Source organism: Ictidomys tridecemlineatus, chromosome 9, assembly GCF_052094955.1.
Source record: "Ictidomys tridecemlineatus isolate mIctTri1 chromosome 9, mIctTri1.hap1, whole genome shotgun sequence".
Classification (NCBI taxonomy): domain Eukaryota; kingdom Metazoa; phylum Chordata; class Mammalia; order Rodentia; family Sciuridae; genus Ictidomys; species Ictidomys tridecemlineatus.
This window is the reverse complement of record NC_135485.1, coordinates 52,389,714-52,406,663: the sequence shown is the minus strand read 5'-3', so window position 1 is coordinate 52,406,663 and position 16,950 is coordinate 52,389,714.

The window sequence follows — 16,950 nt, the reverse complement described above, 5'->3', positions numbered from 1 at the left end:
GGTGTCTGTATAGTTGTTTCTAGAGAAGGTCTGGATAGGAAAATTTACTTTTTTATTTATAAAATCAATGAAAATCTCCTGCAATCAAAAGGGAATATATTTATAATTTTCCCCCTAAGAAGGCAGATTAATTGATATAAGAATATTTTGCTAAGCTTTACAAGATCCAAATGTTACCCTGGGTTTTAATTTTTCCTTTACCATATTCATTATACCACCTCTCCACTTTTAGACAGTATTGGTAAATTATATTAAATAGGCAATCATCTTCTCTTGTTTCTCAATATTGAGTGCATGAGTACTCAGAGTAAGAGACTGAGAATGGCAAAGCAGGGAGAAACAGATTATGAAAAGGATGGAAAGAAAATCAATAATTTCATTTAATAAAAGTGACTCTTTCTGTGTTTCTGGGTGTTTACAATTGTTCTTTAAAGGTTTTGTATACATCTGGTTAAATTAAAATCTAGTACTGTTATCTTTTGTGTTGGTATTATGAAAAACTTAACTTTCTTATAGTATGTCTACTATTTACTATTTGTATAAAGTTCTGCTCATATCTCAATTTAAATTTTATATCTTTCAATTTCCTGTATGTACTCACTTGTACTTTGTAATATTCTTCCAAATATACATTCAAATGAACTAAAACTAAAGATAAATTATGTCTTTCTTTCCAATATTTACAAGACTAGTTACCCTCTTTGTCTAATTTTATTGTTTGAGTTCTAAAATTATGTTTACAATTGTAATGAAGATAATTCCATTTTTGTCTTATTTCAAAATTTCATAGAAATGATTCTAAGATTTCCTTGTAAAACTGATTTATAAGTCATTTGAAGAAAATTAATTTCTCTTTTATTGAATGCATTAGTTTTCAATATAGAATTGAGTGTTGGATTTCATCAACTTCCTTTTCCCCATGGAATTAAATATACAAATTTATTTTTAGTCCTATTGGTTTACACATTTTAGTAATGGATTTCCTGTTAATGAATACTAACTTAAATTTAATCTATTTTTAACAATAGTCTTGGAATATATTATTAATAGTTGGCTTAAGGTTTGTTTTGTTTTATTTGGGGGTTTTAAAATTTTTGTTTGTTTTGTTTGGAGTGAAAGATGAGTGAAAGGAATTTGGTAGCACCAAGTAGGAAAAAGACAAAGGCAATGTTCTCTTCAGTTATTTATCAGTCATAGTCTAATAGATCTTATTGTATTTGACCAGTGAGAATATTATCTATTCTTGCATTCAAAATTCCTAGAAAATAATAAAGAAGATAAAGTTTTAAAAATTATGCTTTAATCACATTATGGTTAAGCATGTAGATGTTGTAGTTGTAAAGCCTACATCCAATTCCTAACTGAATCATTAAATCTTTTAGTCACATGGGTAAGTTAGATAAACTTTCTATGTCCTAGATTGTTTTTGTGGGAAAATGTAAATAATAATATTACCTAATTGAAAAGCTGTGGTAAAATTAAGTTACTTAATTTACATAAAGTACTGAAAATAGCACATGGAAGTGTTCCATAAATGTCAAAGCACAGAAAACTAAAAGTGTAATGGAATGCAATGAAAATTCATATTGAAAAAAATAAAGTGTATGAACTTGATCATAGGAGAAGACAATTGTTCATGAGGCTGTTAAATAAGAGGAGCTCCTTGAGAGTGCATTGTGCAATAGACTGCAGTATGGTTGTCATAACTGCTCCTGCTCTGACTCTATGCTGGGCTAGTGAACTTATTTGACCTAATAGAACTCTACAGAGGTAAAATGTGACTTCAAAGTACACTCCTTAAGAAGCTTTGCAGATATCACTCTCACTGTCTTAGATTAGTGCTAAGGTCCAAGCTACGTGGCGGCTCTTCACAGGACAGTCACAGAACACTGTTACAAGAGTGTGAGCAGCAGACACTATCAATGACATCTTAGACAATCTAAGTAGAGTTAATTGGTTAGGATTTTATTTATCTCTCTCTCTCCCTCTCTCTCTTTATACCAGGGATTGAACTCAGGGGGTTTAACCCACAAACCCAGCCTGCTGTTTATTTTTATTTTGAGACAGGATCTCACTAAGTTGTTCAGGGCCTCACTAAGTTGCAGAGGCTGACTTTGAATTTTTGACCTTCCTACTTCAGCCTTGCAAATCACTGGGATTATAGGCACAGGCCACCTCACCTAGCTAATTAGGATTTTCTAGAGATGTAGAACCAACATGGTGTGTTTGTGTGTGTGCGCGCGCGCGAGGACTTAGTTGACTCACAAAACTGATAGCCGGTAAAATGATTGTTGTTTGAAGTTACTAAGTTTTGTGATGAAATTTTCATAGTGATAAATTATACACATGGGAAAACATAACTCTTAAAATGATAAGAATATGTTTGATAAGAATTTGTCAAGTGCTTTTTAAATACTGATAAGCAATATTGCTGTCTTGTAAATCAGCTTATTTGTAAACCTTGATATCAGAGATACTTTAGCCTCTTCATGATAAGCAATAAATATTGCTGTGTTATTGGACTGGGGTCAAATGGATCATTTCCATGGAAAACTCCATCAACTTCAACAATTTTCTTGCTAGATAGATAATTAGGTGAATTTTCCTACAAATCTGTGAGGGAGTGTGAGTAGGAGGATGTGGCAAGCTGCACTGTTAATAATTACGAAGAGGCAGATTTTCATTCATGAAAGCGTATATTGGATCACACTATTCATCAAACATAAACAATTAATGCAAAAAGTATTGGATGTGCTGGAGCACCCCAACTAACATTTGATGCACACTAATTACCATTACAAGCAAATCACACAGTCCTAGGGCAATCCCAAGCTCCCTGACAGAAGCTAAGTGACTTCCCTTAGCCAAAGAGCTGACATTGTTGTTGTTGTTGTCATTGTCCAGCGGTTCTCTCCAGCCAATGGTTGGACGACAGGGAATGATGGAGTCATCTGAGGATGGATATCAAGGTGGCCAGTCTGACTGATGTCCTAGAAGCAGCCTCTTTTTGATGTGGTGGACAAGCGATTTAAATAAAACCAAGTTGGTGGTGCACATTGATGATTGGTTACACCCAGTGAAAGTTAATGTCCATTGGTTATGTCCAGTGAGATGATGTAATTGCAATAGGGCATGTCCATGGAACTGTGCTTCCCATCAATTGTAACCAGTCATTGTTAAGTATGCCTATGGCTAGTGCCCCTTACAACTCCTTATCGATTGCAACCAGCATCTCTATGGTTGCTGTTCTTTATGGCCAGCAACTTAGTGAGTCCCAGCATGTCCCAACATGTCTATGGCAGATGCTCTTTACAGAGGAATAGTTCCCTTTTCCATCTTGAAACTTATTAGAATCATTGGGAGTCTTTAGGTCTAGTGTGTCAACTTTCATCATGTTTTCCTTATTTGGAGTCTCTTGTCAAATTGGACATCACCCTATCCAATATTTTCAAAATTAATGTCTTGAATCATTGTAAGTTGAACATTTAACTATTTATAGCAAGTAAAACTCCTCGTTGAGAAAAAAAAGTGTCTTTTACATTATAGTTGATATATTTGAATTGAGATTTGCTGTCTTTTTCCCACCCTGCCTTTGATTTTTTTTTTTTCCTTGTGGTTCTGGGATTTAATTCAGAGCCTACCACATACAAGTGCTCTACCATTTTGTTACATTCTAGCCCCAAACTAACTATGTATGTATGCATGTATGTATGTAAGTATGTATGTATTTATTTTTTTTGTGTGTGTGTGGTGCTGTGTTAGGGTCTGTAAACAAGTCAATATGGCTCCTGGCATTTTGCCAGAGGGAGTGGTTTGTGAAGTAATGCCAGCGAGCCAAGATGGCACCATCTTGACTTGTTTACAGACCCTAACAGTGCTGGGACTGAACCCCAGGCCCTTATGCATGTGAGGCGAGTACTCTACCAACTGAACTATATTCCCAGTTCTAACTATTTTCAAAGTTACCAAAAAAAAAAAAAAGTTACCAAAAGAAAATCTGTTGGGTTAAAATGAATACATATACTGAATGATTTTATTACTTGGACACATTATAATAAAATGATTTAAAGTAATAATGTATATCAAATATGCATACATACTCTCACATATGCTGGCATTTTGGTAGGAAAAACATTGACTTTGAAGCTATATTTTGTGACAGAGATCATAAAAAGATAATAGGGCATGATCTAACAGATTTATAGTGAAAAATATAAGGATGAAACAAATTATCACTCATGCTGTCTTCCAGATATGAAGACAAAAAATCTATTATAAACTGACCAAAAACTCAGAAGTTTTAATCTGACATCTCATATTGAAATATTTTCTTAAAGATCCATTCTACTAACTGATAATTAAATTATGCCAGCAATTGAATAACATAGATCATTTTATACAACATGCATCAATTCTCTTTTGTCTAATTTGAACTTGCACTCTGTGAATCAACAAGAATATTTGCAGTCAGGTTTGTGCAATCCAAGTAGACTTTAACTGGAAGAGCTATGTGGTGACTCCTTAGTATCCTCTCCAGGATCATGATGCAAAGAGTGTTTCTAAAAACTGCTTCCTATTTAGAATCTGTATGACATTTATTGTCACATTTGTTTACCAATAAATACTGATGTTCTTCCCAAGTACTTAATTATAATTAAACATGACATATTTGGGACCCTATGCCAAAAGACATATGAACTTAATTTATTCTATTTTGCATTAAAACACAAAGCTGGGCATGGTGGCACATGTCTGTACTCCCAACAACTGGGAGGCTGTGACAGGAGGAATTCATGTTTGAAGACAGCCTCAGCAACTTAGCAAGACCCTGTCTCAAAATTTAAAACACAATAGTTGAGGAGCACTGGGTATGTGACTTAGTTAAGCACCCCAAAATTAAATTAAACAAAACATGTTACAAAAAATGGTAAATTCTTTCCCAAGGATATTGCAAAATGAAAGTGTGTAATCTTAAAACGATATTTATTTAATGATCTAAAATACTACCTTTTAAGTCAGAAATGGTGGTGCATACCTGTAATCTAGTGTCTCTGGAGGCTGAGGCAAAAGGATCTTGAGTTCAAAGCCAGCCTTAATGAGACCATAAGCAACCCTAAGCAAGACCCTGTCTCTAAACAAAATACAAAAAAGGCTGGGGATGTGGCTTAGTGGTTAAGTACCCTTGAGCTCAATTCTGGATACCAAATAAGTAAATAAATAAAAAATAATACCTTTTAAAATAAAACAAAAATTAATAAAATCATTCACTCTCATCATTGTAGAGTTCAGATAAATGCCTAGAATAAACATATTTTATTAAAAATTATTTTATAGTTAAGAATAAAAAATGGTAATTTTATAGTGCATGATTTAGAGAGATTATGACATATATGTCTTAATAATGATTCCAATCTTAATAATCATTGTCAGCCATTATTTCAGATATACAAATAATAGATAGTTAAGGCAATATTCAATGCAAATAGTTTCCAGAGAACCAATAGAAGAATATACCTTTAACAAGAGATTAGTAAGCTTTATACTGTAATTGGGAGGATTGCTAAGTGTAAACAAAATCTGTTTAATCTTTTCTTCATTGAGGACCATATTACTCATCTTATCACTTTTATCCGGGCTAGGATTTATTTAAGTTGAATTTCTTCCTGATGACAAATTAGAACTACTAAAGTTCCTGCTGCAAACCTAAGGTAAGAAATTTGTAAACCTCATGAAAATCAATATAGAATGTACATTTGGACTTATTCTATCTTTTCTTCTAAAACAAATATCAATATAAGCTTTTGGGTTAATATTTGATTTATTTCATTGCTTACACTTAAAAACTTTTAAGTTCTATTCTGAAATAATTTGTAGGGGTTTTCTACTCAGATTTTATATCTCAAAATTAATTGTTAGTTGTCAAGGGAAATGCATTATAAAGCATTAAACTGAGAGTCTTGGTCCAAGTGTGAACTCATCGTTTTCTTTAAACATTCATCTTATACCCCTAGTTCCTTCTAGTGGAGAGTTAATTTATTCCTTCATTAGGTAACAGAAAGTTAATTAACATGTAAAATTTAATCTGATATATGGTAAAGGGAGGATGAATCTCAGAAATTACCTCCATGATCTTTATGAAGATACTTGTAGAAGGGAATGCGAGATGTCAGGCATTTAGGGTACTTCATTTCCTTAATATTGTGTAATGAATTTTTAATAATCATATTATTTAAGAATTCATATACTTTAAAATATATGATATAAGTTTTAAAGACAAGTTTGTTTATTTAATAAAGGGAAAGGAAGCAAAGTTTTTCTAAAGAAAATTCTGTTATAAAAACAATAACCCATTTTGATAACATAAATACCATTCTTGCTCCTTTTGTGATCAATTAGGCAAAGTACATATTTTATTGTCATTATCTATAATAAAAATATTTGAATACTCTTTCTCTCAAATATTTGAACTTTATTCCTGAACTCATAAGGTTTCATAAACACATGAGTCATATTTTTAATCATACCCTTTTCAAATTTTCAAAAATTTTCTGGAAAGAGCAGATTCATTTTTCATGATCACAGTTCACACCCTCATTTGTGACAAAATATTTTATAGCTTCTTAGAATATTTTTCAATATTTCAATACTTAATGTTTAGTTTTCTATCTAATTCAAGAACACAAATCAATGTAAAAAATTTAACAGCCATAGTTTGAGAAATTTGTTAATACTGATCATGTTTCTGAGATGTTTAAACAAATATCAAAGTTTTTGTAGGGCATAATATGGCTTGCCTTTGTGAACTCTGCTCATTATACACAACCAGGTGCTCCATACTTCAAAGTAATTATCAAATTCATTTCACTCATGATGTTTCTATCCTCTGCTCCTCCTATATTCCCCTCCGAAAGCTGGCAGCAATCCCTATCCTATATAACTCTGAATATTTTACCTGTGTCATTTCATCTGAAGATAATTGTCACTTTCTCTAGGTAGAACAAGATGAAGGAATTACAGAGGAAGATAATAAATTTTAAATATCTCTTTATTTCAGGCACTATATTTGTTACTTAATAAATATAATTTTATTTATTTACCTACATAATTATATGGTGACTGTATTATTTTACATAGTAATTTGTGATCTTATTATATAGTTACACATGCTTTGTATATTTAAATATAGCATTTGTTTTTTATTGTATTACTTGTTACATATTACAGTCTCTTAAATTGTCTTTTAAATTACTATCTTATAGATGAGAACACCAAGTTTCATAAATGTTATGAAGAATAACATTAAGCTATGTTCTTTACCTTAACTGATTCTAAAATATAAATTATTTTTATAATATACTGACTAAAATATACAATGTTGATTTTTGTTATGGTTATGTATGTCCTTCTCTTATGTTGAATTGATACACCATAAAATAAATGTGAGAAAGATCCATTATATTCATCTTCTACCTTGTAGAGAATGTTGTGTGTAGTAAGTAATAAAACACACACACACACACACACACACACACACACAGGAATTGAATGCTATACTATATTGTAATTGAATACTGGAATTGATTTTTTGCTAGTAAGTGAAATGAATAAAACAGTAACAATGAATCCCAGTCAATTGTTCATTCTAGTGGACAATGACCATTATTTCAAAGTCTTCTGTCATGTGACTATGGAGCAAGCAGACATCAGCAGGCATACCATACAATCTTTTGCAGAGAACTTTAAATTGAAATCCATTCACAGGAATTGTATGATCACTTTGCTAAACTTTAAACAATACTTTGCCAAAGGTTATGGCTTGCTCTCTCTGTTTATCCACAAACACAGGCATATACATGCACAATTTTCATTGAGATCATTCTACTTTGATAACATGGTCTTATGCTATTCCGTGTGTGTTACAAAATTATATGTTTTGGGCAGTCTGTAATTCGTATAAATTCCTGATACTTGATAAGAGGATATAATGTACTCTGATGGGGCAATCTATCCTCATGTCAATACAACAGGTTCTGAAAGCCAGAAATCCTTACGGTTGCTATGCTAATCTAATTCTTTTCTTATGTCTTACGAACTTTTCAAGTTTCTCAAACTCTTGGAGCATATGTTCCTCCTTCTTTGATATGGAAGTAATTATAGCACATAGTGAATTGAATATTTTCAAAATAAGAAATGAATGAGATTAACATATGCAAAACACTTTGTAGAGTGTCTATCACATAAAAAGGGCTTAATAAATACTGTCACTATTATTAAAGGCTGTTTTTAGATGCAAGATAGTTGTTATTCACCCAGACCAATTTTACTTTTTTCTGGTACCTGGGATTGAACTGGGGAGTTCTCTACCATTGATTCATATCCCCACCCCTGTTTTTATTTTTTACTTTGAGAGAGGGCCTTGCTAAATTGTCGAGGCTGGCCTCAGCCTCCTGGATAGCTGAGACTATAGGCATGCATAACTGCACTCAGTAGGCTAGTTAGCTTTTGAAGAACACTTTTGGTAAAGTGTGCTTACATCACCAATTCTCTTTGAGTAGACTGCATTCACTAGCACCATATTCCATTGTTTCCTGAATATATTACTTGCACATATTTTATTCATTTAATTATGTTTCTCAGTGATTAATAAAATAATTTCTTAAACATTATTAGAATAGTAACAAATATTATACTTACTATATGTACTTCACATTTTTATAATATTCTTCATAATAATCGTACCTGTTAATACTATTATAATAATGTTCAATTATTGCTAATGAAATTATATGATCTATTAAATATTTTTTAAAAACCCATACAACATTAGCATCCATTCAAGTCTGAGTGAATTCTGGTCCTATCTGAGGTGACAGTAAGTAATCCCAAGTATAGAGTTGAGATATACAAGGGCTTCCATTTAATGGGAAGAAATGAACAATTATAAGTTACAAAAAAAGGGCTAAAGGATCAAGTTCAAGAGAAGGATCAGAGAACAGGAATTATAACCCAAACCAGAGGAAACATTTGAAAGGTAAGACACATTGCTCCCAAATGTGTAATAGCCATAAAATATGGAGCTAATACTTCTAATATCATTCAGCAGAGAGATTGTTCTTATAGGTATCAATGTTGGATTAATATTGAGAAATATCTTTGTCTTTCCCTTTTGTTTTAAAATCAGATAAATTCATTTGCCTCAAGTCTTCTGCATCAGCCACATCATGTTCAACAAAATTCTGCTTTTGTCTCTTCAAATAAGTCTCCTAGGAACCACGCTTGGCGGGAACATTCTGATCTGGCCAATGGAAGGTAGTCACTGGCTAAATATTAAGATAATCATAGACGAGCTAATTACAAAACAGCATAATGTGACTGTTCTAGTTGCCTCTGGTGCACTTTTCATCACCCCATCAGTTAGCCCATCTCTGAAATTTGAAAGGTATAAAGTACCATTCAGCAAAGAAACTGTAGAAGGAGTGATCAAGAATTTTGTTTTGACATGGCTGGAACATAGACCATCTCCTTCAACCCTTTGGAGATTCTATCAGGAGATGACCAAAGTCATAGAGGACTTCCATATGGTGTCCAGAGATATTTGTGATGGTGTTCTTAAAAATGAAAAGCTGATGGAAAAGCTGAAGAGAGGCAATTTTGAAGTTCTGGTATCAGATCCAGTATTTCCTTGTGGTGATATAGTAGCTTTAAAACTGGGAATTCCATTTATTTATTCTTTGAGGTTTTCTCCAGCCTCAACAGTGGAAAAGCACTGTGGTAAAGTTCCATACCCTCCTTCCTATGTTCCTGCTATTTTATCAGAACTCTCCGACAGAATGTCTTTTGCTGACAGAGTAAGGAATTTTATCTCCTACCATCTACAGGACTACATGTTTGAAACTCTTTGGAAATCATGGGATTCCTACTATAGTAATGCTTTAGGTATGTAAAAATTTTTTGTTTTAAAATTTGAATGTGAACAAGCAGAGACTTGAGTCAACTCTTCTTTATGTCCCTATACTATTGTTTCACAGTTCTATATATTGATGTACTATTACTATCACTTGATATCAGGAAAGAAGATAAAAGACATTGCACAGGCATGGTGGCACATGCCTATAATCTCAGCTACACAAAGGCCCAGGTGGTGGATCACAAATTCAAGGCCTGCCTCAGCAACTTAGCAAGACCCTGTCTCAGAATAAAAAACAGTAAGGGCTGGGAGTGTAGCTCAATGTAGAGCACCTCTGGGTTCAATCCTCCATACCATGTACAACACACACACACAAATATTTGCAACATCAATTATGTAGATAATATATACATGATACAGAAAAAAAGAGGAGGGAGAGAATATATGACAGGGAGAGAATAAAATTCTGAAAAACTTAATAATGCAATACATAAAGAAAATTTTAGACCATAAATATTAGTTTTCCTGCAAAGTAAATGTGGAGAAGGAAACTGTGCCCAGTGTTGGAGACTTCAAATGGCATTGAGCATTACTGATAATTTACTATTTCTGAGGTCAAAATGTGAGGTGGATAGACATGTAAAAAAAAAAACATGCTAATTACATCAACACAAGAAAGAATGAGCTAGTTGGGTGCAATGGCGCATACCTGTAATCTCAGTTCCCCAAGAATCTGAGGCAGGCAGATCACAAATTTAAAGCCAATGTGGGCAACTTCATGAGACTCTGTCTCCAAATGAAAAATAAAAAGGCCTGGGGAGGTAGCTGAGTGATAAAATGCCCCTGAGTTCAATCCTCAATAATGCAAAAAAAAAAAAAAAAAAGAATTGGCCGAAACAATTCAATAAGTATTTTTGTAGTATCTTCTATATTATGCTTAGTACTTCTGTTTGTGTTTAATAAGCAATTGGGAACTGTTTAAAATGATATTTTGATTGTGACTAGATTTTTATTTTATATAAAATACCTGTACAGATATGGAGACAGAATAGAGAACTTGAGGCTAAGTTATAGCATCACCCCAGGAAAGAGACAGTGAGGGCATGTGTTAACAAAGTGACTTACAGTGGAAGAGCATTTACCTAGGATGCATGAGGTCCAGGGTTCAACTCCCAGCACCAAAAATCTAAGTAAATAACTATCCCTTGTTATTATTTGGTTTCCTACTACAAATGTTCCTTGATATGAAGTATCTCTCAAAAGCTCATGTGTGAGAAGAAAGACAAAGTTTAGAGGAGAAATGATTGAGTTATGAGAGCCTTAACCTAATCAGTGCATTAATCCTCAGATAGAGAGTAATTGGGTGTTTCCTATAAGCAGGTAGGTTGTGGCTGAAGGAGGTAGATTACTGGGGGCATGTCTTCGGGGATATATTTTGTGAGCTGAGTTTATTCTCTTTCTGCTTCTTGGTGGCCAAGTCTTAACTTGCTTTTCTCCATCATATTCTTCTACCATGATGTCCTGCCTTACCTTGGGTCCCTAGCAATGGAACTGGCCTGAATACAGACTGAAACCTTTGAAACTGTGAGACCCAAATAAAATTTTCCTCCTCTAAAAATTAAAACAAAAAAGTAACTTTCAAACGGAGAAAAATAACATGGTATGAGACTGTGTAGTCATAGAATTATGAAGGAGTCTACTTTTTAATTTATTTTTTATTCTAATTTGTTATATATGACAGGAGAATGCATTACAACTCATATTCCACATATAGCACAATTTTCACATTTATGGTTCTATGCAAACTATATTCACACAATTTGTGTCTTCATACATGAACTTAGTGTAATGATGTCCATCTCATTTCATCGTCTTTTCTACCCTCATAACCTCTCCCTTCTCCTCCCTCCCCTTTTCCCTTTGTCCTATCTATAAATTCATCTAATCCTCCCATGCTCCCTGTCCCCAGATTATGAATCAGCAACCTTAAAATATAGAAAACTTTTGGTATTTGTTTTTTTGGGGATTGACTAAAAACACTTAGCATTATATTCTCCAGCTCCATCCATTTACCTGCAAATACCATGATTTTATTATCTTTTATTGCTGAGCAATATTCCATTGTGTATATATACCACTTTTCTTTATTCATTCATATACTGAAGGGCATTTAGGCTGTTTCCACAGTATAGCTATTGTGAATTGTGCTGCGATAAGTATTGATGTGGCTGTGTCCCTGTAGTATGCTGTTTTTTATGCCCTTTGGGTATAGACCAAGGAGTGGGAAGCTGGGTCAAATGGTGGTTTCATTCCTAGTTTTTCAGAGAATCTCCATACTGCTTTCCAATGCTGCACCATTTTACAGTCCCACCAGCAATGTATGAGTGTACCTTTTTCCCCACATCCTCACCAACACTTATTGTTGTTTGTATTCTTAATAGCTGCTATTCTGACTGGAATGAGATGAAATCTTAGAGTAGTTTTGATTTGCATTTCTCTAATTGCTAGAGATGTTCAACATTTTTTCATATGTTTGTTGATTGATTGTATATCATCTTCTGAGAAGTTTCTATTCAGTTCCTTGGTCCATTTATGGATTGGATTATTTGGGTTTTTGGTGTTTAGCACTTTGAGTTCTGTATTTACCTTAGAGATGAGTGCTCTATCTGATGTGTAAGTGGTAAAAATTTGCTCCCATTCTGTAGGCTCTCTATTCACCTCACTGATTATTTCTTTTGCTGAGGAGAAGCATTTTAGTTTGAATCCATCCTATTTATTAATTCTCGATTTTAATTTGTGTGCTGTAGGAGTCTTATTAAGGAAGTAGGGGCCCAATCCAATATGATGGAGATTTAGGCCTACTTTTTCTTTTATTAGACTCAGGGTCTCTGGTTTAATTCCTAGGTCCTTGATTGACTTTGATGTGAGTTTTGTGCATGGTGACAGATAAGGGTTTAATTTCATTTTGTTGCACATGGATTTCTAGTTTTCCTAGCACCATTTGTAGAAAAGGCTATATTTTCTCCAATGTATTTTTTTGGCACCTTTGTTTAATGTAAGATAACTGTAATTACGTGGGTTAATCTCTTTGTCCTCTATTCTAGACCAGTGTTGCCAATACTATGATGTTTTTGTTACTATTGCTCTGTAGTCTAGTTTAAGGTATGGTATGGTGATGCCACCTGCTTCACTCTTCCTGCTAAGAATTGCTTTAGCTACTCAGGGTCTCTTATTTTCCCAGATGAATTTCATGACTGCTTTTTCTATTTCTATGAGAAATGTCAGCAGGATTTTGATTGAATTGCATTAAATCTGTATAATGCTTTTGGTAGTATGGTCATTTTAATAATATTAATTCTGCCTATCTGAGAACAAGGGAGATCTTTTGATTTTCTAAGGTCTTCTTTAATTTCTTTCTTTAGTGTTCTGTAGTTTTCATTGTAGAGGACTTTTACCTCTTTTGTTAGGTTGATTCCCAAGTTATTCTTTTTTATTGCTTGTTTGTTTGTTTTGTTTTATCTTTTCACAGATACACAGAAATGCCTTTGATTTATGGGTGTTGATTTTATATCCTGCTACTTTGCAAATTCATTTACTAGTTCTAGAAGTTTTCTTTGAAATGTTTTGGGTCTTCTAGGTACAGAATCTCATATCTTTGAAAAATAGTGCTAATTTTAGTTCTTCTTTTCCTATTTGTATCCTCTTAATTTATTTTGTATATCTAATTATTCTGACCAGTTTTTCAGAACTATGTTAAATAGAACTGGTAAAAGAGGGCACCCTGTCTTGTTCCAGATTTTAGAGGGAATACTTTTAATTTTTCTCTATTTAGAATGATTTTGGCCTTAGGCTTAGCATAGATAGCTTTCACAATGTTGAGATATGTTCCTGTTATCCCTAGTTTTTCTAGTGTTTTGAACATGAAGGAGTGCTGTATTTGTCAAACACTTTTTCTGCATCTATTGAAATGATCATATCATTCTTATATTTAAGTCAATTGATGTGATGAATTACATTTATTAATTTCTGTATGTTGCATCAAACTTGCATCTGTGGGGTGAACCCTACTTGATCATGGTGCATGATCTTTTTGATATGTTTTTGTATTAAATTTGCCAGAATTTTATTGAGAATTTTTGCATCTATGTTCATTAGAGATGTTGGTCTGCAGTTTTCTTTCTTTGATGTGTCTTTGCCTGGTTTTGGAATCAAGGTGATATTGGCCTCATAAAATGAGTTTTGAAGTGATCCCTCTTTTTTCTGTTTCCTAAAATAAATTAAAGAGTATTGGTATTAGCTCTTCTTTAAAGGTCTTTAGAACTCGGCTGTGTATTATGCCTTCCTAGCCTCTGGGATTACCGGCATATGCCATCATGCCCAGCTTGGTTTATTTTATTTCTAACAGAATTCTAAAAGGACTAAATTAATTAATCCATGATGGAATTTTAGAATAAAATCTGAGAAATACTAACCATTCAATTAGTGTTAGCTTTTTTTAGGTCTACTTAATTAAAACCAATGGCTACTTAATGAGGATTGTTAAGAGGGATGAAGAAGAAATTAAAATTGATTCAATATTTTTGACTTCAGTAAGTGATAAATGGTGCAAATCACTCAGCATGTGAATATAGGAGAGAGAAAATTCAAGAAATAACACATTTAACTTTGTACATGTTGCTGGGCACAGTGGTGCATGTTTATGATCTCAGTAACTGGGGAGGCTGAGGTAGGAGGATTGCAAGTTCAAGGCCAGCCTGGGCAACTTAACAGGTCTCTGAGACAGTCTCAGTGAGACCCTGAGATTCTGTCACTGGAATGGAGTCCAGTGGTGGAGTGTTTGCCTAATCTATGTGAGACCTAGGTTCAATCCCTAGATTAACAACAACCAAAATAAAAAATGTAAATAAATGTTGTGCATGTGATACTTATGGGAATATTTGGTGAAATCCAATAAGCAATTGTTAGGTGGGGTGAAATCTGAAGAAATGTAATGGGTTGGAGATTTAAGTATTATCTGTATAATAATGGTACATATGCACTTTATCTCTCTAATTGTAGCTTTGTTGCCATGTTTTCTACTTTCCTGTTAATGTGAAGTTTGCTTCCTAGTTTTCTATTTTCATACATAGCACATTTCTGAAGTTGTCCACACTCAAATGATTTGAAGCCAAGCAGTGGGCTTAATCAGGTTTATTGTAAACCTGATTATCTTCTCAGCCAACAAGGGGTATTTTACACTCCATAATTATAGTTCATACTTTGGACAATCTTAATGTTATATATGTACTGTTTTATATTGATTTCATGATAAACCTGGTAAGCACAGACCTAATCAAAATGTTTCTCACTTTTGTTAAGTTGTATACAGTATTTTACGTAAATGTTAGGAAGAGAAAATTTGAAGTTCCTGTGTGGTGATAGCTATTGACATGCATTGGCTTCTTTTCTACAAACCTCTGTGTTATAAAATAATTGTAAAATTGATCTATATGAACCAAAACAAACATGCATGGGACGACAGCATGTGGATACAAGTGTTAGATGCAAAAGATGAATGAATGGGATCAAAAACTAGTGAGCCCATTGTAGTTAAAAATCAATTTGTATCAGCAAAAGTCATCACCTTCTCTGGATATGTTAACCAGTTGCCCCCAACTTACAAAACAGATGTTTATCTCCTGGTTATGAAGGGAACCCAACTCTTTCCCGTCAGACAAAACAAAGCACAGGTACAATGATTACATAGAAGCTTGCAGTGTCCTATGAAGACACAAACAAATGGTCTGCAACATAGCATTAAAACTGAATGTCATTAAAAATAAAGATAGGTGAAGAACAAATGGAAATTTTATGAAGCAATGAGGCTTTCAGGTTCCTAAAAAAATCTCCTTCATGTCCTTGTGCATGTGTAAATTAACAGAGATACCTGAATATGTGTAGCATCTCAGTTAATGAAAGAGAAAACAGTATGTGGAATATTCTTGAGTCATATTGAATGTTTATTTTTTATCCTATCACGTCTGTTTTTAATCACCTATTCATCCTGAAGTTTTAATTTATAATTCATGTGGATACAATGCTACTCATTCATATTTGTGTTATCCTTGGTTTACTTTCCTTAGGCTGGAATTTAAAAATCACAAATTCCATTGTGTTTTGTCTGTAAGGCAATGCTGGTAATAATATCACACTATTCTCCCATCTTAAGATATGATACTAATCTTCCTTAATTTGTTCATGGGAATGCAATATAGATTTGTACAGCTCTAATCTTGATATTCAGTGTCATGTTTCTAGTTGAATTATACTCTTCCGAGTTAGAATGACTATTTAAGTTTGTTTTTACTAAAACACCATATTCTTATTCATGCCACAGACATGAACGCTCACATTCAACAGACCAGGTAAGAAGTAAAAGTACTCACATGATAGAGTAGCTTATTTTCATGCAAGCCATCGTAGATGAAGTATGATGCATAGAAGTATGATTGTGAAATTTTCCTTCTAAATTGTAGTTTGAATTTATTTTCTACTTTTCTAATTCATTAAAGAATTTAAACCAATAATGAACCTATATCCACTCAGGTCTCAAATTTTTACATCTGAGTAAATAAACAGACCAAATTTCCCTAAGATTATCTCTTTGCAAAAGAATGTAATGAGAGTCTCAAAGTGGATCTTTAATCTCTGTTAATTGCTAGGAATTGGATATCATAATGTTGCATTTTGTTTCAAGTCATGAGTATTTGGCCCAAACTCATGGAAATTCTAACAGTAATAGTAATTAGCATTTATTGATCTCTTCCTATATACTAGACACTGTGATAGGACTTTATATATATTAGCTCTCCAAATTCTTTCATTGAATTTGTTGCATCATTATAATAAAAAATATCACACACATGAGAATTTTGAGGCTTCAAAATATCAAGAAGAGAAAAATGAAATTATTTAGCTACTAGTTTGAAAAGACAGTATTCACATTAAGCTCTTTCTCATACCAAAGTATCTGAGTGTCTGCACCTTCTTACCTTCCTAGCTAG